Source organism: Silene latifolia, chromosome Y (genome assembly GCF_048544455.1).
Source record: "Silene latifolia isolate original U9 population chromosome Y, ASM4854445v1, whole genome shotgun sequence".
In the NCBI taxonomy this organism is placed as follows: domain Eukaryota; kingdom Viridiplantae; phylum Streptophyta; class Magnoliopsida; order Caryophyllales; family Caryophyllaceae; genus Silene; species Silene latifolia.
Genome location: NC_133538.1, coordinates 344,597,256 through 344,620,906, shown reverse-complemented (window position 1 = coordinate 344,620,906; position 23,651 = coordinate 344,597,256). Strand labels below are relative to the sequence as shown.

At 36.0% G+C, this 23,651-nt stretch overlaps 1 long non-coding RNA gene across 2 annotated transcripts; it reads right to left on the bottom strand.

Annotated features, from left to right (window-relative positions):
* Nucleotides 1-20,303: 20,303 nt before the first annotated feature.
* Nucleotides 20,304-22,510, bottom strand: LOC141633591 (uncharacterized). 2 transcript variants are annotated; one of them, XR_012538386.1, is made up of 5 exons: nt 22,273-22,510; nt 22,112-22,181; nt 21,056-21,117; nt 20,872-20,946; nt 20,304-20,726 (listed from the first exon to the last, which is right to left on the bottom strand). It is a non-coding gene; the product is annotated as an uncharacterized LOC141633591 (long non-coding RNA). The 2 variants fall into 2 exon arrangements; XR_012538385.1 differs by having other exon boundaries at nt 20,304-20,946; nt 22,273-22,509.
* Between the last annotated feature and the right edge of the window lie 1,141 nt (nt 22,511-23,651).

Below are 23,651 nucleotides of genomic sequence, written 5' to 3'. Positions count from 1 at the left end.
TTGCTTATTGATGTTCTCTTTACCAGGTTAAGTTAAGAATGAGGTAGAGTATGATAGGAAATAGAGTTGAATATGTTTTCGTTGTTGTCATGGTATAGTGATGTTCTATTGATGGGATACGGTTGTGAGAGGTCGTTACAATAATTATGATCTTGTTCTAGTTAAGGTTTCGTGAGACATGGTAATGGCAAGTGAGTCGTAGAACATGTGTGGTAATGACCCGAAAGATGCGGTGGTTCATAATCTTTTGTTGAGACAAAGGAGTGTAGGGTATTGGGAATTAGTGTCATGTTAAGTTGTGTATGAGTTTTGCGGTAATGGAAGAAAGAACTTGATAATCTAGTGTGCGTGTACATAACGAGTGTGGATCGTGAGTTATGCTTCTGGGAGATAAGTGCCTTATATAGAGAGGTATGTCATGTTGCGAAAATGTGGAAGAGTGGAAGTTTTGGGTTAAGCTAAAGATTTTGAGGTATAAGTTAGGTGGTTTGATGAGTGAATTAAAGTATGAGAATTGTTTAAGTAAGAGAGCCTTAGATATATGCATGGTGAGTGTTTGGTTTATAGACGGTTATCTTTGACATGTGGTGGTAAAGAGGGTAATGAGATGTATCTAGGAGTTGGTATTAGTGAGTTACGAGGACGTAACATTTATCTTAAGAGGAGTAGGATGCGATAAAAGAGATTTTGATGGTTGTTCATATAGCAAGATATTTGGAAGTAGAGTGTTGGTGTAGCATAAGATATGGATTTGTATATGTTGTGGTTGATGGTGTTAAAAGGCCATGGCCGTGCTTGTAGTAGTGTGATGCTTCGGAGTATGAGAATATTTTATATAATGTTGACATTGAAGGATGATGTTATGAGTCCGAGTAAACTTCGAGGACGAAGTTCCTTTTAAGGGTGGTAGAATGTAACATTCCGTTTGATGTCTATGAGTGTCTTGATTTTGGATTTGATAGTGGATGATATTATGGAGCTAGCAGCGTTAGAGGATGGTAGTTGGTTATGTATGGAGTTGGTGTCGTGAGAGATATATATATGTGGAGTTGATACGATATCGTGAGCCATGTTGTGGAGGTAGGAATAGTTAGTGGAGTTGGTGTTACGAGTTCATGTTTGGGTTGGAGTTTTGTTTTGAGTTCTTAGTCACGTTGTTGTGTCTTGATCGAGTTAGTATGTTTGTTTTTATGTATGGGTTGAACTTCGGGGACGAAGTTCTTTTTAAGGAGGGAAGACTGTAATACTCCGTATTTATAGCCTTGGGGGTACTTTATAGAGTAGCTCTTACTCCGTCGAGTAAGGGTAAGTGTCGCGACAAAATAGTTTCGACTGTTGGGCACTCGATCGAGTAGCTGGGGCACTCGATCGAGTAGGGGGTACTCGATCGAGTACCTTGGGTACTCGATCGAGTGTCCGGTTTACGGGGAGTTTTCGCGGGTTTTGTTAATTATGCGATTAGGGTATTTAAACCAATTCGTCTTTGTTTTAAAACACTTTTACCAAAACCTAAAACCTGTTTAAGAGAGAAAGCGGCAGCTTCTTCTTCCTAATCGCATCCTTAACGATTCCCGGAGTTCAGACGGTCGATTCTCGTTGTTTTTCGTGTTGTTGGATTCCTTGCGTCGAGGGTAAGCTTCTAGCATAATTTTTATAATGTTTTGCTAGTTTTGGTCAAACCCTAATTTAGGGTTTGGGGGTTTTATGAGTAGTAAGTAATTGGTAGCCTTTATGTGTTATGTGTGATAGGAGGAGAATTCGTAGAGGAGCCGTTTTGAGACAAATTGTTTAGATCGTCTGCGTGTTTGCTTTCCGGTAGGATTTCCTACTCGCATTAGTCCCATAATGGGATATTGGTGATGTCTTTGTAGTTAGTTGTTTGATTGTGATTGTGATTGTGATTGTGATTGTGATTGTGATTGGTTGTGATGGTTCTCGAGATGCGTTCTCGGCTGAGTGGGGTCACTTGCGGGAGTGATCTCACGCCCTAGTTTCGCCCTTCGTGGAACCCGCCACGAAAAGGGATGTGCACATTAATGATACAGGGTTATCGCTCGTACGATGAGCGGGGCTTAGGTGGAACGGCTGCGGTCCCCCATCGGGCGGCTGGTCCAAAGGGGACGGTCGGTGTTGAGATGATGATGGGAGTTGGTGTTGTGTGTATGTGTGACAATTCAAATTGTCTCTTTTGCCTTATTGTTATTGTCTGTTTTGATTGTGTGATTAGTACGACCCCTGTTGTTTTGTAAAACTGCGGTGATCCATTCGGGGATGGTGAGCGATATTGAGCAGTATAGAGATGATACGGGGATAGGCCGGGATGGCCACGACATGACGATAGAGTCTTCCGCCGTAGTTTAGCTTTTATTTACGTTTCAGTTGAGAACAGACAGTTTGAATAATGTATTGCACTTTCAGTTTGGTTTCGAGGATCGTATTCATTCATTAAACTATTTATAATAAATGTTGTTTCTATTTTGTCTATTTGATTATCATACCTCGGGCAACCGAGATGGTGATGTCTCCATACCTGAGTGGTCCTGGTAAGGCACTTGGAGTATGGGGGTGTTACAAAGCGGTTATGGATATGATGAATAAAGGTCGTGAGATGAGTTGTAGAGGAACCGGTGACGATTATGTCATCGACATAAATGAGAAGTTAGAGTGAATGCGAAGTGTGAGTGAGATAAAAAAAGGGATGGGTCAGAGATGGAGTTGGTGAAGCCGTAGGGTATAAGATAGGAACGTAGTTCATTGAACAATGCACGAGGTGCTTGTTTCAGCCCATATATGGCTTTATGAAGCTTGCAAAGGTGAGATGGAAAGGAAGGATTGGCAAAACAAGGGGTTTGAGACATGTAGACAGTGTCGAGAAGAGAACCCTGAAGAAAAGCATTGTTCACATCTAGGTGTCCGAGGGGCCAGGAATTGCCTTAGGCGAGAGAAAGAATTAGACGAATTGTAGCGGGCTTGACAACAGGACTATAAGTGGCGGTGTCATCAAGACCCGGTCTTTGATTAAAGCTTTTGGCTACAAGGTGAGCCTTGTATTTGTCGATGGTGTTATCAGGTTTGTACTTGATGCGGAAAATCCACTTACAACCTATGGTGTTAAAGTGAGATTAAGCGGAAACGAGAGACCATGTCTAATTTTTAGTAAGGGCTTTATATTCATCTTCCATAGCCGCTCGCCAACGCGGATCGAGTAGGGTTTGTTTGACAGTATAAGGGAGAGTATAAGAGGAGGAGTGAAAAGTGGCTACCTTGGCGTACTTGGGGTTCAGTTTAACAATATTGTTTGTTAGACGAGTGACTATGGAGCAGGAAGGGGGTTAAGCAGGAGATTCTGGGGTGGTAAGGGATTTGGGAAGGCAGGATGAATCTGATGAGGGAGATTCTTGGGAGCTAGACGAAGTACTGGAGAGATATGAGTCTGGAATAGAGGTGGCGGGTGAACTGGGGGACTGAACTAATGAGGCAGAAGATATAGGCGAGACAGGGGATTCAGGTGGAGTAGGAGTACGGGGTGTGGGATCAGAGGAGGAAGTGGATAAAACAGTGAGCGAGAAATCGCACCATTGAGAGGAGGAGGGAAGGGATGAGGGAGTCATGGTTTGTAGGGTGTGATAGGGAAATTTATTTTCACCAAATTGGACATCACGAGAGGTATAAAGCCGATTTGTCGTAGGATCAAGACAATGATAGGCACATTGCGAAGAGGAATATCCAACAAATATATATGGAATAGAGCGGGGATCGAGTTTATGAGAAGTGTAGGGGCGAAGTCAAGGGTAACATAAGCTTCCAAAGCTTCGCAGTTTAGCATAATTAGGTTGAGTTTGAAATAATTTGAAAAAGGGGGGATTCATTATTGAGGGTGGGAGTAGTCATTATATTAATAAGATAGGCAGTGGTTGCAAAGGCGTGAGGCCAATGAGTCGTGGGTAGTTGACTGTGGGATAGAAGGGTGAGCCCGGTTTCAACGATATGCCTATGACGACGTTCGGCATAACCGTTGTATTTGGGAGTGTGTGGGGGGAGAGGTGAGATGTCCTATACCATGGGTGCCAAGAGTTGAGGTGAGTTTGATGTATTCACCCCCATTGTTAGAATAAAGTTGAAGTGTGGAGCGATTAAAATACATTTCAACGAGGGCTTTAAATCGATTAAATGTAGCTTGAGTGTCGGACTTAAGTAGTTTGAGAGTATATAACTGTAATACCCCGTATTTTGATTATTAATAATTTATGAAATTTAATAATTAGTTAAAAGCATTTCTAATAATAATTACAAATAAAACGTTGGTTGAATAATAAATTAAGTAAAGCAAGTCGGGAATTTATAATATAATATGGAAATAATAAATATATAAAGATAATAATTATATTGATACTAATAATAAGTTATGGCGATAATAAATTAGTAAAGATAAAATAAGAGAATCCTACTTATGGTAATAGTAATATATGTAATAATAATAATAATAATAATAATAATAATAATAATAATAATAATAATAATAATAATAATAATAATAATAATAATAATAATAATAATAATAATAATAATAATAATAATAATAATAATATAATTGTAATAGCAATTTCTATACTAGTTAGAATAAGGTAAGTCATAATAGTTTCCTAATTGGCCTCGTATTCTCTAAATCTTACACTATAAATACCACCTTAAATCTGATAAATAAATTACAAATAAAAAGAAGAAGCTTTAGGAGGCGGAAAGAAAGAAGAATTAACAAAATCAATTGGTCGACTTGAGGTAATTAACTCGGCTTAAAGCGGTTTATATTCTTTTCATGCAAGCAACTTTAGATCGATAGTATGACTTATATAGAGCACCATAGGACTCGGGAATTGAACCTATAGCGACATTGGACTGCCAAGTTTATAACCTGACCATTGTTGACCGTCATTGACCGTGGTAGGGTGGTTTTTAGGGCGGCTAAAGGTGGCTGGTCAGGGGGATTTACGGGTTTGGTTGTGGGTGATTAGAATGAGTAATTAAACCCCTAATTGACCTTGCCTTGACCTGGGTATAGAGGGGTTGTGACGGGGGAAGGTGGTCGGCCAAGTTGGTGGTGTCGGAATGGTGGCAGGTGGCGGTTTGTGGCGGTGGTGGCGAAAACAGGGGATTAACCCGTGTTTGGGCAGGCGGTTTTTGAGGGGGTTTTTGGTGGTTGTAGGAGGTCTGGGTTGGGGTGGTTTTTGGTGGCTTTTGTCGAGGGTGGATGGGTGAGTTGATTGGTGGTTGTAGGTGGCGGTGAAGGTGGCGTTAGGTGGTGGTTGGAGGCGTGTTTTATGGGGTGTCAGGTGGGTGTTGCGGTTGGTGTCGTGAGATAGGGCGTGGGTTTGTGGGTTGTTGGTGGTGGTGTAGGCGGCGGTTAAGGGTGAGTTGGGTGCGTGGGGTTGCAGGCTAGGGGTGTCGAGGTTGGGTGGTGGCTGTGGTGGCTTGTGGTGTCGGTTTTGGTGGGTTTTAAGAGAGGTGTTGGTCATGGTTTATAAACCATGTTAAGGTGGTATGTATTTGTAGTGTGACGGGTTTTAATTATTTAATTAGCTCGGGTGAGTCGGGTTCGTAGTTAAATCGGGTTTTAATTATCATAAACTTTTAATAATAAATAATTAATTTGAATAATTAAATAGAAGGAGTAAATAGATAAATAAATGATAAATAAGTTAGTAATTATAATTGTTGTAATTGTTATTATTATATAGGTGACGGAAATTGTGAAGAGTTTATAATCGGATTTGTTCGCTTTAATTATTGGATTGCGTAATTGGAGTGCTTGCTTGCCAGGTAGGGATAATCCTACTCAACTCGACTTTTAATTATCTATGTTTGATATGGTGGATTACTTACGTTAAAGTGAATTGATCGTATGTGAATTTTGTTGGTTGATATAATCGTAATTGTTGGAAGGGAGATTCATATTGTATATGTTGGTTGATAATATCGTAATGGTTGGAAGGGTGACTTATGTTGATTTGTGTTGATTATATTGATGAGGTGAAGTGAACTGTTATCGTTGATTGGAATGTGGTTGTTATAAAAGCTGTGCGACAGTCAGTTGTACGTTGTTGAGGGAGTTTGTACACTGGGGTGATGGTAATATGTACGTTGTGAGGGAGGGGTACTATTACATTTTGCGGTACGTTGTTAAGGGAGGGGTACCAAAGTAATATGAGCACGTTGTTAAGGGAGTTGTGCTAAGTAAAGGAAAGGAGCACGTTGTCAGGGGGTTGTGCAATGAAAGTGAATTGAATTGGATTGATAATTGTATGTTCTTGTTGTTTAGTTTTATTCCTACTCAACCTTGCGGTTGACTGTGTATTCGTGAACACCTGCGGTGAACCGTTTTATGGGGAGCAGATTTGACAGGTACCAAAGATTAGCTGACTTGGGAGCATTGGGGATGAGAGCCAAGCATGGAACCTTAGATGAAGTCTAGATCACATATATAGTTATACCACTTATTTATTTTCCGCTGCGAGTTGTATTTATTTCTATATTAAGTTTTAGTTGATTAAAATTGTAAAACATATGTAATCATTAAAGTTTTTATTTAAAGTACTTTGGTGAGTTGGACTTTGTTATCTACTACCTCGGGAAACCGAGATGGTAACAGTCCTATTTATTTGGGAATGTCTAGCTAAAGGCTCCTAAATAAATGGGGGTGTTACAAAGTGGTATCAGAGCTAAACGATCCTCAGGCCTAACCAATGAACCTAATAATGAATATAGGATGTGTCTAATAAAATGAACCCGGGTAGAAACTGTTAGGTGCCCCTTTAGGCTTAGGATGAGAAGGTACCCTCACTCCGAACCCCGGCCCTTCCAGTTTTGAACCGGTTACCTCGAGAGATAACTAAGAGTGGGGAAAATTAAAATAAATATTGAATATTTCTTAGGATTCATTGTTGACTTGAAGGTGTATTGTTTTATTGATTGGATATGTATTGATGATAACCAATGTTACGGGACGTAACCTTGATTTTAAGGAGGACGGGATGGATGAAATAAGGATTTGATATTGAATTGTTATGATCATGAGCTTGAAAGTAATTGTCAAATTTGTAATGATTATTTGATTGGATGATTATAGTAGTATCATGTCTAGCGATATGCGGTTATGTGAAGCCCGAAACCATGCTATTTAGAATATTATTGAATGATTTAATTTGTGATATTAATGCTTTAGAATAGATAATAATTGTGTATGAAATTTTATTGACCAAATTGTGTTGATATAGAAGTAGGAGGGTGTTAATAAGGACTTGTGGCCTAGTAAAAAAGAACCTAGAGCTGAACTTTATTTCGTCTAATTTTACCCCTATTTGATTTAGTTTCCATTTCACCTCCGTTTATCATACAAGGTTGATATTTTTATGAGTGATAACCCAGTGAGTTAGCTTACCAATGCCGTTGGTCTCATGTTTAAAAGTTCAATGGGTTGGGAGAAATAAATATTTTAGTGGACAGTGGTCGGAATATTCCTGTACAGTTAAGTTTTCGACAAACGATTTTGTAAAATCTCTCATTTACTTTGTACTTAAGATTTTTACCTAATTCCAACTCCAATGTTTAAAGGACTCAAATATGTTTTCAAATTGATAAGCCACGTTGTAAGGTGAATTTTTGACAATTAATAGTGATTTTTACAAGTTGACCTAAATTTTAACTTTTTGCTGATCAGTTTTTGTTTCGACCCATTGAATTGTAAAAATCTTTATAAATTGATTATTCAAGATTTGGACTTGATTATTTTTCTCATTCTTTAAAAACTCTTTATATTCTCTGGAAAATATGAAAACTCAACATGGAATGTAATGGTTAATTAATGGTGAATTTTGAAAGTTACAGCTTGTCCTTAATTTCCGAAAACACAAGTTTTACAAAAAAATTTAGTGTAAATGTTTTATCAAATCTTAACCTATGTTAGTTTAGAGATATGAGTGGATACGGGGGACCTAATGGGTAGAATTGACCACACCTTATCTTTGCAAGTATAGAATGTTTAAAATGTTGAGCCATCTTACCTCGGATAGAAACTTACGTTGCCTTGTTCTACCTTTTATAGAACCATGCCGCCAAAAAGATCTACACCTACACCCTCTACAATGTCCCAAGAGGAGATTGACCGGTTGATAGCTATGAATGAGGCTCTAACTGCGGCATTGAAGGCTAAGGGGTCGATTCAGATCCGCAAAGATGAGTGCTAGCATTGCAAGGCACAACCCGACAAAATATGACGGCTTAGGAGAACCATCTTTACTTGGGGATTGGCATAGGGAATTTGATAACCTTTTTGAGTTGCTAGGATGTCCTGCGGAGTTTCAAGTAGATCAAGCTGCTTACTATTTGAGAGGAAAAGCGGGTTTGTGGTGGAATCGTAGTAAGGAAGTTTTAAGGGAAGCTTGGAGGGAGAGTGATGAACCTTTTATCACTTGGAAAGGTTTTAAGGAGACTATGAGGGCTGTGTTTGTACCAGAACATATTAGGAGTAAGATGAGAGCCGAGTTTGATTCTTTCAAAATGACCAAGAGATGACAAGAGAGAGTTATCACAATAGGTTTATGGAGTTAGCGGAATATGTGTCCGATTTGAACTTCAGTGAGGAGATGTTAGCATTAAGGTTTGAGAAGGGGTTGACGACAACCATTAAGAAGAGGCTTGCACTGGTCACCAAGTAATATGGAGGATGTTTATCGAGAGTCGGGCACGCAGAAAGGATTGCGGATATGTTACAGGAAGAGAAGAAGGTGAAGGGGGAAAAGAGGAAGAGTGAGACACCAAGTGAGGGAGCTGGGGGTAGTAAGAAGCAAAACTATACTCAACCTAAACAATTTTCTGTGGGAGGACCTAGTTATGGGAATGGAGTGAGCTTGGGTGGTAGTAGTTGGAGTCAGCATTCTGGTACAGCCTTTGGGTGGAGATGTTACAATTGCAACAAGTTAGGTCACCGAGCTTTTGAGTGTAGGAGTGCACCCAGGAATGATAATAAAGGAGGTAATCAAGGGGGCTATCGAACTCCAGACCAAGTGTTGGGAGCAATAGGTATCCGGACAATGGAGTACCCATAGGAGCTACAACAATAGACGGCAATGGGGGTAATCGAGCAACGGTGGAAAAACTTTTGGCACAAATCAAGATCGTGCAAGGAAATGGGGAGAAGGGTAACTAGTTAGTGAGATGATTAGACTCTCACCATTTATATAAATATTTTAGTTATTAGTAGTTTAATAAAGTAGTTCAAACTTCGGACGAAGTTTATTTTTAGGGGGGGTAGAATGTAATACCTCATATTTTAAGTTTATTCTTACAATACATTCTTATGTTTTGGAAATTAGTTTTGTGATACATTCTAATAAGTATGATACGATTTTATAATAATTAAGTAAGTTTAATAATTAGTTTATTTTATAATTGATTATGTTGAATGATGCGTAGTATTGCGATAGTAGTTGTGGGCGAACTTCGGGACGAAGTTCATTTTAATGGGGGAAGACTGTAATACCCCGTATTTTGATTATTAATAATTTATGAAATTTAATAATTAGTTAAAAGCATTTCTAATAATAATTACAAATAAAACGTTGGTTGAATAATAAATTAAGTAAAGCAAGTCGGGAATTTATAATATAATATGGAAATAATAAATATATAAAGATAATAATTATATTAATACTAATAATAAGTTATGGCGATAATAAATTAGTAAAGATAAAATAAGAGAATCCTACTTATGGTAATAGTAATATATGTAATAATAATAATAATAATAATAATAATAATAGTAATAATAATAATAATAATAATAATAATAATAATAATAATAATAATAATAATAATAATAATAATAATAATAATAATAATAATATAATTGTAATAGCAATTTCTATACTAGTTAGAATAAGGTAAGTCATAATAGTTTCCTAATTGGCCTCGTATTCTCTAAATCTTACACTATAAATACCACCTTAAATCTGATAAATAAATTACAAATAAAAAGAAGAAGCTTTAGGAGGCGGAAAGAAAGAAGAATTAACAAAATCAATTGGTCGACTTGAGGTAATTAACTCGGCTTAAAGCGGTTTATATTCTTTTCATGCAAGCAACTTTAGATCGATAGTATGACTTATATAGAGCACCATAGGACTCGGGAATTGAACCTATAGCGACATTGGACTGCCAAGTTTATAACCTGACCATTGTTGACCGTCATTGACCGTGGTAGGGTGGTTTTTAGGGCGGCTAAAGGTGGTGGTCGTGGGGATTTACGGGTTTGGTTGTGGGTGATTAGAATGAGTAATTAAACCCCTAATTGACCTTGCCTTGACCTGGGTATAGAGGGGTTGTGACGGGGGAAGGTGGTCGGCCAAGTTGGTGGTGTCGGAATGGTGGCGGTGGCGGTTTGTGGCGGTGGTGGCGAAAAAGGGGATTAACCCGTGTTTGGGCAAAGGTTTTTGAGGGGGTTTTTGGTGGTTGTAGGAGGTCTGGGTTGGGGTGGTTTTTGGTGGCTTTTGTCGAGGGTGGATGGGTGAGTTGATTGGTGGTTGTAGGTGGCGGTGAAGGTGGCGTTAGGTGGTGGTTGGAGGCGTGTTTTATGGGGTGTCAGGTGGGTGTTGCGGTTGGTGTCGTGAGATAGGGCGTGGGTTTGTGGGTTGTTGGTGGTGGTGTAGCTGGCGGTTAAGGGTGAGTTGGGTGCGTGGGGTTGCAGGCTAGGGGTGTCGAGGTTGGGTGGTGGCTGTGGTGGCTTGTGGTGTCGGTTTTGGTGGGTTTTAAGAGAGGTGTTGGTCATGGTTTATAAACCATGTTAAGGTGGTATGTATTTGTAGTGTGACGGGTTTTAATTATTTAATTAGCTCGGGTGAGTCGGGTTAAATAGTTAAATCGGGTTTTAATTATCATAAACTTTTAATAATAAATAATTAATTTGAATAATTAAATAGAAGGAGTAAATAGATAAATAAATGATAAATAAGTTAGTAATTATAATTGTTGTAATTGTTATTATTATATAGGTGACGGAAATTGTGAAGAGTTTATAATCGGATTTGTTCGCTTTAATTATTGGATTGCGTAATTGGAGTGCTTGCTTGCCAGGTAGGGATAATCCTACTCAACTCGACTTTTAATTATCTATGTTTGATATGGTGGATTACTTACGTTAAAGTGAATTGATCGTATGTGAATTTTGTTGGTTGATATAATCGTAATTGTTGGAAGGGAGATTCATATTGTATATGTTGGTTGATAATATCGTAATGGTTGGAAGGGTGACTTATGTTGATTTGTGTTGATTATATTGATGAGGTGAAGTGAATCTATTATCGTTGATTGGAATGTGGTTGTTATAAAAGTCATATGACGATCATTATACGTTGTTGAGGGAGTTTGTACACTGGGGTGATGGTAATATGTACGTTGTGAGGGAGGGGTACTATTACATTTTGCGGTACGTTGTTAAGGGAGGGGTACCAAAGTAATATGAGCACGTTGTTAAGGGAGTTGTGCTAAGTAAAGGAAAGGAGCACGTTGTCAGGGGGTTGTGCAATGAAAGTGAATTGAATTGGATTGATAATTGTATGTTCTTGTTGTTTAGTTTTATTCCTACTCAACCTTGCGGTTGACTGTGTATTCGTGAACACCTGCGGTGAACCGTTTTATGGGGAGCAGATTTGACAGGTACCAAAGATTAGCTGACTTGGGAGCATTGGGGATGAGAGCCAAGCATGGAACCTTAGATGAAGTCTAGATCACATATATAGTTATACCACTTATTTATTTTCCGCTGCGAGTTGTATTTATTTTTATATTAAGTTTTAGTTGATTAAAATTGTAAAACATATGTAATCATTAAAGTTTTTATTTAAAGTACTTTGGTGAGTTGGACTTTGTTATCTACTACCTCGGGAAACCGAGATGGTAACAGTCCTATTTATTTGGGAATGTCTAGCTAAAGGCTCCTAAATAAATGGGGGTGTTACAATAACCATATATACTTTGTGTATTGGTCAACGAAAATAATGTAATACTTAAAGGAATCATAAGATAAAATCGGAGAAATCCATACATCGAAAAAAATAAGTTGCAAAGGAGCAGTATAGGATAATGAAGAAATAGAAAAAGGGAGCTTATGGCTCTTATTAATGGCACACGCAGGACATGATTCAAATGAAGAGTCTTTAAATGAAAATTTAGCTAAAAGACTAAGATTATTAAGAACTTTGGAGGACGGATGGCCTAGTCGATGATGCCAAAGCTCAAAGAGACGGTTGAATTGGAGTAGACTTTCGGTGGGTAGGGTGACCATTCAAAGAGACCGTTTCGTTTAATGGCTTGATGAAGGAGCGTCCCGGTCTGAATATCCTTAATAAAATAAGAAGAAGGTGAGAAGATAGCAACTGCATTATTATCAAAGCAAAGCTTAGGAATAGAAATAATATTACCGGATATAGTTGGAACATGAAGAACATCGTTGAATTGTAAAGGAATAGTAGAGGAGGAGTAAGAGAAAGAACCTATATTTTCAATAGATAGAGAGGACCCATCTCCGATGATAAGATCATCGACGCCATCATACAGATTATATAGAGCAAGGTTGTTGAGGTCATTGGTAATGTGATGTGTAGCACCGCTATCAAGGAGATAGGTGTGACGGTCTAACGAGGCAGCAGCTGCGGCGGTGTGGGCTTGGAGTTGGTTGGTATGGTGTGGCATGGGAGGAAATTTTATATTGGGGAAATGACGTTTAAAGTCACGACAGATATCAACAAAGTGGCCAGGTTTATGGCACCATTGGCAGCATCCTTTAAAGTTGATAGTAGGGGGATTGGTGTGGTTCTGGTTGTAGGAAGGAGGGGCAGATGGTTTGGGGAGAAGACCAGGGGAGTTGTTGAGTGGTGGAGGACGGCGGTTATTGGCAGCATAATGGGCAGAGGTAGGGAGAGAGGATGAGGGAGGTTCCGGTTTGTAAGTGAGATCATGATGTAACAATTTCTCATGAAAAGCATCAAAGGAGATAAGAGTGTCGCGAGCACTTACCGTGTCGATTACGGGTTTATATTTGGCGTAATCAAGTCCTTCAATTACGTGTTCGATGATATCTTCAGCGTGCATCGACTTTCCTAAGTGAGCAAGGTCATCCGTGCACGTACGAATGACTTGCATATAGTCTGTGGCAGATTGGTCACCTTTAGAAATAGACTTGAGTTAGTCCTTGACTTGAAGAATATAACTCCTAGACGGATTGCCATATGTGGAATGGAGAGTAGTCCACATGGCATTGGAGGTCTTATCATTGAGGAGAAGAGGGGTTATGGACGGATCAATCGTGCCTAGTATGGCACCCTTGATAAGCCTATCTTGACGAACCCAAGTGTGATAAGCCGGGTTTGACACTTCTTTCTTTTCTGCATCAGTTGTGGTTGGGGATGGACATGGGTGGGAACCATCAACAAATTTGAACAAATCGAAACCAATTAGTAGATCTTCGATTTGAGTAGTCCAAGAACGATATATTTGGGGAGTTAGTTTGATGCACTGGTTCAAATTGAGAACGAGGAAAGGAGAGAGTGCTTCAAATGGGTTTGGGATTGTGGAACTAGAAGAGGCCATCGGTAAGGTGTTGAAAAAAAATTTTGAGGAAGAAATGATTATAGGCTCGATACCATATTAGATAAGGAATTTGATTGAAAGAATTGCTTAATTAAAGATGAAGAATTACAATGTATATATACTACAAGGGAAGCTACTAGAATTACATAAAAATAGGAAACAAAATAACTAATCCTTATTCTAAGCCTAATACTAAGAAAACAAATTATCATTAAAGATTACAATAAGATACAAAGGATAACAAGGATATTAACAATAATATTACAACTAGTCAGGAGGATCATGTATCCTTAATAGAGTTTGTCATGAAAACAAGAAGATTGAGCGTGCTGCAGTGGATAGCACTGTGGGCTTTTCGCGTGAGGGCAGGGGTTCGAGCCCTCAAGGGGTGTCATTTTCAAATTAAATTCTTTTCTCATCATCCCCCTTTTCTCTTTCTGGTTCAATTACTCCACACAATGAATGAAATTGAAAAATGCGCCTAATTACAGCGTTGAAGACCTAATATTTTTTGTAATTCAAATTCTTAATTTTAAGTTCTCTTTGCTAAATTTCATCTATCATTTTTTTTGTTTTACTTCTTGGCTGTGAATGTTAATGATTCCGTAGTTGTTAATTTAACTCTTATCCCCAATTACATAAACTATACTTTGGAAATTGGCAATTCTCGAACCCTAATTTCATACTCCTTACGTCTAATAATTTCATTCATTTGTTTACCTTTTTTATGCTTTGTGATGTTATTTAATTAAAGGTAAAAAAAATGATTCAGACGGAGGAAATATTATTGTCTAATTCAAATCAATATATATATATAAAAGAGGCTTTTTTCAGGCAATTCTAGAGACTCCAAGTTTTTTGAAACACTCTAATTATAATAATAATATTGATCTAAAAAAAATAATAGAATTCGTAAATATTAATCTAAAAAGATAACTTTTGTTTCATGGAAACTTTATCACTTAAAGATAACTTTTCTTTCATAGAAACTTTATCTCTTAAAATAAAAAAAATCATTGAAATGTATATATAAATACTCTTCATGCCTAACATAATCAACACGGCTCTTCCTTCTTTGGCAAGTTCTTCCTCAGCCTCCTCACATGTTTCTACAAAAGCATAGTAACACCACTTGACATGTTCCGGAAGTTCTTTCGCAACATCTTTCTTCCATGGCCTACATTTCATTTAGCGTATGCCCTTAGAGCACATGTTAGAAAACCTTACTTATATATATAAATGATATAATTATGTTAGTATCTCGGCTTAATTATACCTTAAGTTCTTCTAGGGTTTCATAAGCATCATACGTATCATCCATAAGGCATACGCTTTATGGATGATACCATTATAGCTCCAAATACACCCCAGAAATTATAGCTCCAAGCAAAGCAAGATGGCAATTAAACAACAGCACAACAATTGCTCCGTCACGGTGTAAATCCATATGACTCGGACATTGAATTGTAAAATTTCCTCTACTTTTCCTATGCAAATGACAATTATTCTGTGCATATTATCAAGTTACAAGAAAGTACAGTAGAAGAAGAAGCTTACCCTTGCTGGAAAAGATCAAGATTGTGAAACCCGTGAATGTAAACAACAATCTCATGGTACGTATCCAACATAGCCAGATGTTAGTAATTATAATCATGAGCGGTTGTGAAGGCATTATTGGGATGTATATATAAATTAGGTACGAAATTACAATGTCTATCAATAATAAAAAGGCTCCAAAGTTTTGGTGTAAGAAATTCTTTTATTTCACTTTTTTTTTTTTCGTTTATATTAGTATGTATTTTATACCTTTATCTATATTCACGACGACGCAACCCCGATGTACACGCACACTACCTCTATGTCACACCAGCAACACACTTGCATTCTTGCAAGCAGGAGCTATTTCATCCTACTGCAATGGTCACAAAACTATTCGAGAAAGTTATTAAACTAATAATAAACGGTAAAAGGCGGCCTTAATGCCATGTAACGCCTAAGAGTAGTCTAAGCTAAGACAGGGCAGTGCTGTTGCCATATCAAATACAAAAGACTCCCAAAGTGCCTTACTCTAATCCACGTCCTAATTTAGCAAAATCGAGCAGGCTACATGAGCTAACTGCTAAGCCATGAAGAAAAATAAGATTATAGATATGAGTTATTATAAGAGTATGTACTCAATTAATTAACGCAATATTCCGGAAATAAGATACGTTACCTTAAGCGTATAAGCAAGGCAAGGAGATAGACGTGAATCACCGAGCCACCGAGGTTTGGCACCAAATTACAAAAATTTTACTATAAAATATAAAAAAAGAAGTTCTAATTCAGAGTGCAATTAGAGTTGTTATTCTAACCTCTAAGTCAGTTCTTAGGGATTAAATTTATTTTGTAAGTTATTGGTTTTTGTCATGTTAACTTCTCACTGAAAGTAGAAGTGCTTTAGTAGAAGAAGGATATTAGAGTTATTGAGATTGATCGGATCGTTTAGTATATACCACATTACCACGCATATTACTCTGTCCTTGATTTGGCTTAGTTAGGTTAATCTGAACATATCTCAAACACATACGCACACAAAAGATAACTATTGTAGGACCATATTTATACTTTTAAGTTCAAGTTTTAATTGGCTGCGTAAATTTCATATTTCCATCTTTAGTTCAATCCAATCCGGCCCAAGCCAACCATACTAATAAAATAAATAGGATACTCATCTATTATTACAAAATGTTATAATATCCGTGCAAACGCACTCTAATTATAATAATAATATTGATCTAAAAAAATAACAGACTATTTAAATATTAATCTAAAAAGATAAGTTTCTTTCATGGAAACTTTATCTCTTAAATTAAAAAATATTATTGGTATTGTAAGGCAAAGGATATAGGTATTTAATACTATTTTAATATAATTGTACTTATCTCATTATCAAAACATCTGTTAAATAGCTAATTTAATTATATATACATATATACAAATATTATAATAGAAGATAAATCGGTGTAAAAGTCCTACATATTATAAAAGTGTAAACAGATTTTAAAGCAAAAAACACGTATATATATGATAATCAACTCATTCCCACACCGCGTTTTTTACGCTCCTCCCCCACACCCCCCAATATTTTTTATTTGTTGTATTATGTTTCTTCCTTCGATTGCTCATCATGCATGCGATTCATTCTTAGACTACCTTTAATTAATAAGGAAATTGAAAATCCATCACATGAATTGTCGGTGAAAAGTAAAATTGTGATGCAAATATATGCGAAAGACTTATATACGAAACCGGGATTAGGAAGAGAATACCATTCACGAGGTTACAAATTAACAGACAAACCGAGAGATAGGTAAAGAAAGCTTTAGAGTGATAGGGAATTGCGGTAAATGGAGTAATTATTATTAGGGTTATTCAATGGGATTAAACCGCGAATGTGATTCAATAGTGAAATTAGGCCCCTTAACTTTCAATTATAGCAATTAAAGTGCCTTTGAACTTTGATGTTTTGCCCGAGATACCCAATTTTTTTATCCGAAAAGAGAGTCTATAACTCATGTTTACGAGCTCCGAAAGTGACGATTGTAATTTTCAAATTGATTATGTTTTCGAGAACTATGACTTGAAAAAAGAAATTTATCGAGTTTCGAATTCGTGACCAAGAAAGTGATAACCGGAACGGAGGGAGTACAATATTAGGAAGTATCATTCGCAAACTACATAAATTTTATATGAAAAGATTTTAATTAAAATAATTTAAAATGAGATATGGACTGAACATAAGACTTTCTAACTTAAGACTAAATTAATCTCAAAAAAATACAAATCTACTTAAGCCTCACATTTTTACAACTTTATTCAATCTACAAACCTTATTGCCTGAAAAAAATAAGTACATTTACAAAGTCCTATTCCCATAGCAATATATATTGTGCAACTATTTATAGTCATACCAAATTTAAGTACCATATAGTGTGTAACTATTTTTAGTCATAACAAATTTTAGTACCCGTGCAACGCACGGGCACAAAATCTAGTAAATTATAAATGTTATGTTTCATTTGAAATTGATGAAGAAATACAAAAGTTTAGAGTTATTTGAGATCCACGAAAATTAATATAATATTTCAATTCCCATGACTTTCTCCCCTAAAAATGATTGAAACTTTTAAGCTTATTAAAAAAAAACAATTAAGATAAGGATCAATTGTATAAAGGGTACTTTAAGTTTTACTTTCTACTATTCAAATCAATTTTTCGTTGCGGAAATTTCTATTTTGGTTGATTGACTCCGCTAAAAAGTGCACCCCTGGCTTTGAGCTCTGGGTCCGCCACTGTATATGTGAGAGTAATTTCAAAAAATAGTATGCAGATAAAATGAATGGAGTAAATACAAAGTAATACTCAAATCATTTTTAGTTGATTTAATAGTATGATATTGAACTTTGAGGATTACTTAAATAAAAATAGGTCACTGACGGGTCACTGGTTTCAATGAAGGCAGTATGCCTTTTAGATATTTGGGGGTCCCTATTCAGGTTGGCTGGCTCATTAAGAAGAACTGTAGTATTCTCACTGAGAAAATGGTTGGCATGCAGGTTCAGAAATCTTGGAGCAAAGAAATTGTCCTATGTTGACAGGTTAACACTGATCAACTCAGTTCTGAATACTCTATACAACTATTGGGCTTCTATTTTCACCATTCCAAAGAGTGTTATTAGCATAATTAAGGCCATTTGTAGGAACTTTTTATGGGATGGCAGCTCTGAGTATCATAGAGTTCCCCTGGTAGCTTGGGATAAGGTCACTTTACCTAAAGAATAAGGGGGGCTGGGGATAAAGAAGGCTGCCATTTGGAACATTGCAGCTGTTGCAAAGCTGGTAAACTAGACATACTGTAAGTCTAATAGACTCTGAATTCGATGAATCAACCAAATATACATTAAAAACCAGGAGTGGCATGACTACAAAGCCCCAACAGATGCTACATGGTCATGGAATAGTATGGCCCTGTTCTTTACGGCTTTTTTTTGAGTGGGACTCAATCGAGCCGAATCGAATGGAGCCGAGCCGAGCTGAATCAATTGAGCCGAATCGAATCAATGGAGCTTTAGCCAATCGAATCGAATCGAATGGAATCGAGCCGAATCAATCGAATCGAATGGAGCGAATCAATCGAATCAATAAAGTCAATCAACTAAGCCGATTGAGTCAATTGAATCAAATAATATTAATATTAATATTAATACTAAATAATAATAATAATAATAATATTATTATTATTATTATTATTATTATTAAATAATAATAATAATAATTTATTATTATTATTATTATTATTATTATTATTATTATTATTATTATTACTACTATTAGTTTTTTTTTTAATAAAAACGTAAACTTTTATTATTATTATTATTATTATTATTATTATTATTATTATTATTATTATTATTACTACTACTACTACTACTATAAGAAGAAGAACATTACTAATAATAATATTACTACTAGTAATTATACTAATTTGAGTGATTAACTAGGTAGCCACCATAAACCACAGTACACCATCAATTTTATTAGGTGAAATAATAGAGCACCGATTTGCTAGATTGTTGTTCAAAGTCTAGCCATGTATCATCCTAATTTGAGTGATTAGGTAGTCACCACGAAGCAACAACAATCCTAATTTAATAATTAGATAAATAAAAATCGACAAGCCCTAATTTCATCTTTAACAAACTAATAAAATTTGATTGATTAATTAAAACTCAACAAATTGTATTAATAATTGATAAACAAGTAAATTAATTTATTATTTGATAAATTAGAATCCATCTTGTAAGTTTTAAGTCATTTGAGCAATTAAATTAAGTTTTAGGGAAAAAAATTGATTCAAGAGTCCATTTGGTTCAGTTTTAGGTAAAAAAAGGGTACAAAATAGAACGTTTATGAAAAAGTGTATGTGAAAGACTAAAGTTCCTATATGAAAAATTAATTAGCTATTAATAATATTAATATTAAAATTAACAATGTTATTAATAATACTATTAATAATTAATATTCATATTCATATTAATAATAATATTAGTAATAGTATTAATTTTATTAATTTGAATATTATTGATTTTAATAACTATAATATTCAAAATGATAACAATAATGATAATGATTAATTAATAATAAAATGATGATAATAATGATAATGATAATGATAATGATAATGATAATAATGATGATGATAATAATAATAATAATAATAATAATAATAATATAAAATTTGATTGATGGCATGGTGGCTCTCTTCGTCCTGCGGATTTGTTGCTTTATTCTTGGGACAGAGGGCGTGATGTGTGCATTGACTTGACAGGCACTACTACAAAATAAGGCATAGAGAACTGTTTAAATAAGCTTTAGAGAACGCCTTAGGACCGTTCTTTAGGTCAACGTTCTCTAAAGTTTACAAAACGGCTCATAGAGGCGTTTTCTATTCCCAAGCTTAGAGAGCGGTTTCATATGAGGACTGTTCTCTTTTATATCTATGAAAAGATAACTATTGCAATTGATAACTGTTCTCTTTTCTTTTAAATAGAGAACGCCTGGGTAACTCCACAGTTCTTTATTTATTAATTTTTTTGCAAAAAAAAATACATACAATTCAAATATTTTTTTTCTACAAATAATAGCTTTATTATACTTCAAAAGAGAAATACAGTGTTCAAATCTTACAATATTCCGACACTCACTTAGTACCACCAATTTACATCAATTACATAAACTACTAAAACTAAAAGAAACAGACCGTAGAAAAAAATAACTAAAAGATACAGACCATAGAAAAAAATAACTGAGTGCTCCTTTGGGGATAATTTAACAATGTTGCACTATTACACAAGTCCTTTGACGATGCTCAAGTATCATGCCTGGACCTCCTGGTACATCGTCAATGCCACTGGAGTAGGCCTCTTAAGCACTTATTCAAGGTTCCAAGAAGTACTTATATGATAGTAGTACAATGCCACTACACTTCCACATATGAACTTCAACAAAGACAATTCATGCATTTTTACGCACCGCTTCCATGTATCCTTGAGATAAGATAATGTTATCCTTGAGATACATAGATTAAAGACATATAACAAGGACAAGGCAACTTATCACAATCTTTTAAATTTAAGACTACGATAATTCCCCTTCTACTTAACGTTTCAAAACAATAAGATACTAAGATACCTCGTCATTGAGTAAAGTTACCTCCACATCGTTCATTATTTGGAAAGTCGACCTCTATATGAGGCACATAATCACCTAGTGTCCAATGATGGGGAAGAAACAAAACATCAGTTGATGTAAAAATATTGTAGAAACAAAGAACAAATATTTTCTTGAAAAATGACGAGGTAGTTTGTTAAAGTACCGTGCAGGCAAGGTAATACGCGGTCGATTGGGTTCCAAATAAGAAAAAGGTATGTCCATCCACTGCAAATAACACAATAAATATTAAATTCAATAGTCAACTAATGGTAGATATGTAAGATATACAAAATTTATACACCCTCATTTAGCTCTATCAGCTATTTAGCTCCTTGATTCAATGACTTACTAAAACTAGAAAAGTGAGCTAATTGAGTGAAGTGCAGGGAGTAGCATAGCATTTAACAAAACCACCGTATAGCAAAAAGACCTTCCCTTATCCAATTGAAGTTCCCAAAATGATGTCTATTTTACAAGTAAACACGTCTATTGCGACAATTAGAATCTGAGATTTAAGATAACAAAACTTGTTGACTCATCGAGCAGTGATATGGGCAAACAATTTGACAGACATGTTGATTACTTAACTAATATGAACTCAAATGTGCCACGAAATTTCACAAATTCAAACTGACGATCAGTATTTCCTCCAACATTTACATAAATTCAGATAAACCATACAAAAATTGCTTAAAGTCACATTAATAGCTTAGTTGCAATAGCTTGAAAACTCGTAAACAAAGCTTCAAAGTTCAGTCCACTAGTCATAATGTTACAATCTACGCAACAAACATTAATCAAAAGGACATGTCCAACTTATGAAAGTTAGCATTCAATAATCCTATTTATCAGAATTACCTAGGCAAGCACAAACCCTAAGCTATTCAACCACTTAAAGAGACAAACACCCAAAATTGGGTATGTACTCGTTGAAAGGAACTTTAAAATGTAAACAAACAAAAAGCATTTAGCAAAATAGTTCATGATAATAGCAAAGAGTTGGAAGACACATTTCATCGAACAGTTGGTGTGCAAATTCAATTCCGCCATTTTAAAATAAATAGCACATTTCACCGAATAGTTAGTGTGCACTATATCGTAATCCAATATTTAAACAGGCAAAATCCAAGTTATCAACTAGAAAAGAATGCGTATTAATAAAATTAAAGGAAGATGGCTGATGAATACGTAATTCATGAAAGGATAAAACAAAAGTTACCAGTTTCAATGGAAGCATAATCAAATGGTAGGATTGAACGAGAGAAACACCACAATTTTAGTCAATCACCCTACAAGATTCAACGAAAACTATTATAATGAGGGTTTTCGGAAACTTTTGATTAAATATATGAAATTAAGCAATTAAATACAATTTTTTACCAGATTGAACTAGATGAGTGTGAATAGATTGGTGAGGATGATCGTGCACTAGATTGAATTGATGTATGATGATGATATGATTGCTCGAATGGTAAGCGGTTAACGAAGACGATGAAATTGATTGAGAATGAGCATGGGTGAGGACTGGGGAATAATTTGTGCAAGTTAATAAATAAGTAAGGGGTGGAATAGGGTAGGGGTTGGGCCAGTGCTTTGTTTACAATACGGTTTTACAAGTGATTGTTTTCTTTTCCAACTCGTACACTGAATAAGTAACGGTTGTACATACAGGCGTATTCTATTTTTTTTTTTTTTTTTGACAACAATGAACACCTTATATTAAAAGACAAGCAAATACAACAAGGTTAGCCTGTTGCTAGGCTTACAGACCATAGAGGGTGTAGTACAAACAAAGTACGGATCCGAAAGACAGAGCGCCGTCAAGATGGTGACTGGCAATTTGTTTGCCAGAACGGAGGATAATTTTCGACATGAAATACGAAAGGAAACGTGGCTATAATTCTTCTGTTGAGCATACTGCATAGCCCAAATGAGTAGACGTGCGGATGCAACAAACAACGATCGCGCCCGAATTGTGTTAGAAATCGAGTCACCCAAAGCGAATCCAAAATAATACCAAGAAGTGAAGTTTGTTTGTCGCATCTTCTTTGGATTGAGAGTGAAATGTAAACAACTTGGTCGCTTTGAGGATTGCAAATTCTGCCATCTTGATAGGAGGAAGACAAACAAAGATGCGGTTCAAAAGATGACCTAATTAGACGTAGGCGAGAAGTGGAACTTACCGGATTACCAATGAGATGGTAAATAGTCACTTACCGGGACCGGATGATTTTGGAAAACAACTAAATTCCGAGAGTTCCATATTGCACAGAGTATACAACAAAAATATATCAAGCCGGAGTCCTTGTGCAATCCGAAAGATTGACGTGCAAGATAAGTTAAAAAATCCGCAATCCATGTAAGAAAGGGGATGAAAGGATTTGCCATGGCATTAATACCAAGCCAAGAAGATTTCCATAAGTGCTGTGCTATCGAACACGATCTAAAAAGGTGATCCATGGACTCATGTGAAGAGTGGCAAAGGTGACACTCTTGGGCCACATTCAAACCTCATGATAACAAGTTTACATTAGTGGGTAATATATTGTGCGCCATTTTCCAAAGAAGGATCGATAACTTGCGTGAGAGCGTCTTTTTCCGCACAATGTTCCAAGGAAACTGTGCGACCTAGAACGAGTGAAGAAGCAAATGGAGTTTGTGACCAAAGAAGAAAATATCCCGACTTAGTCAGTATAAACACCATCCTCGCAAACTTCCAATAAATAAAGTCATCTATATCGAAATGGAGGTTCCATAGC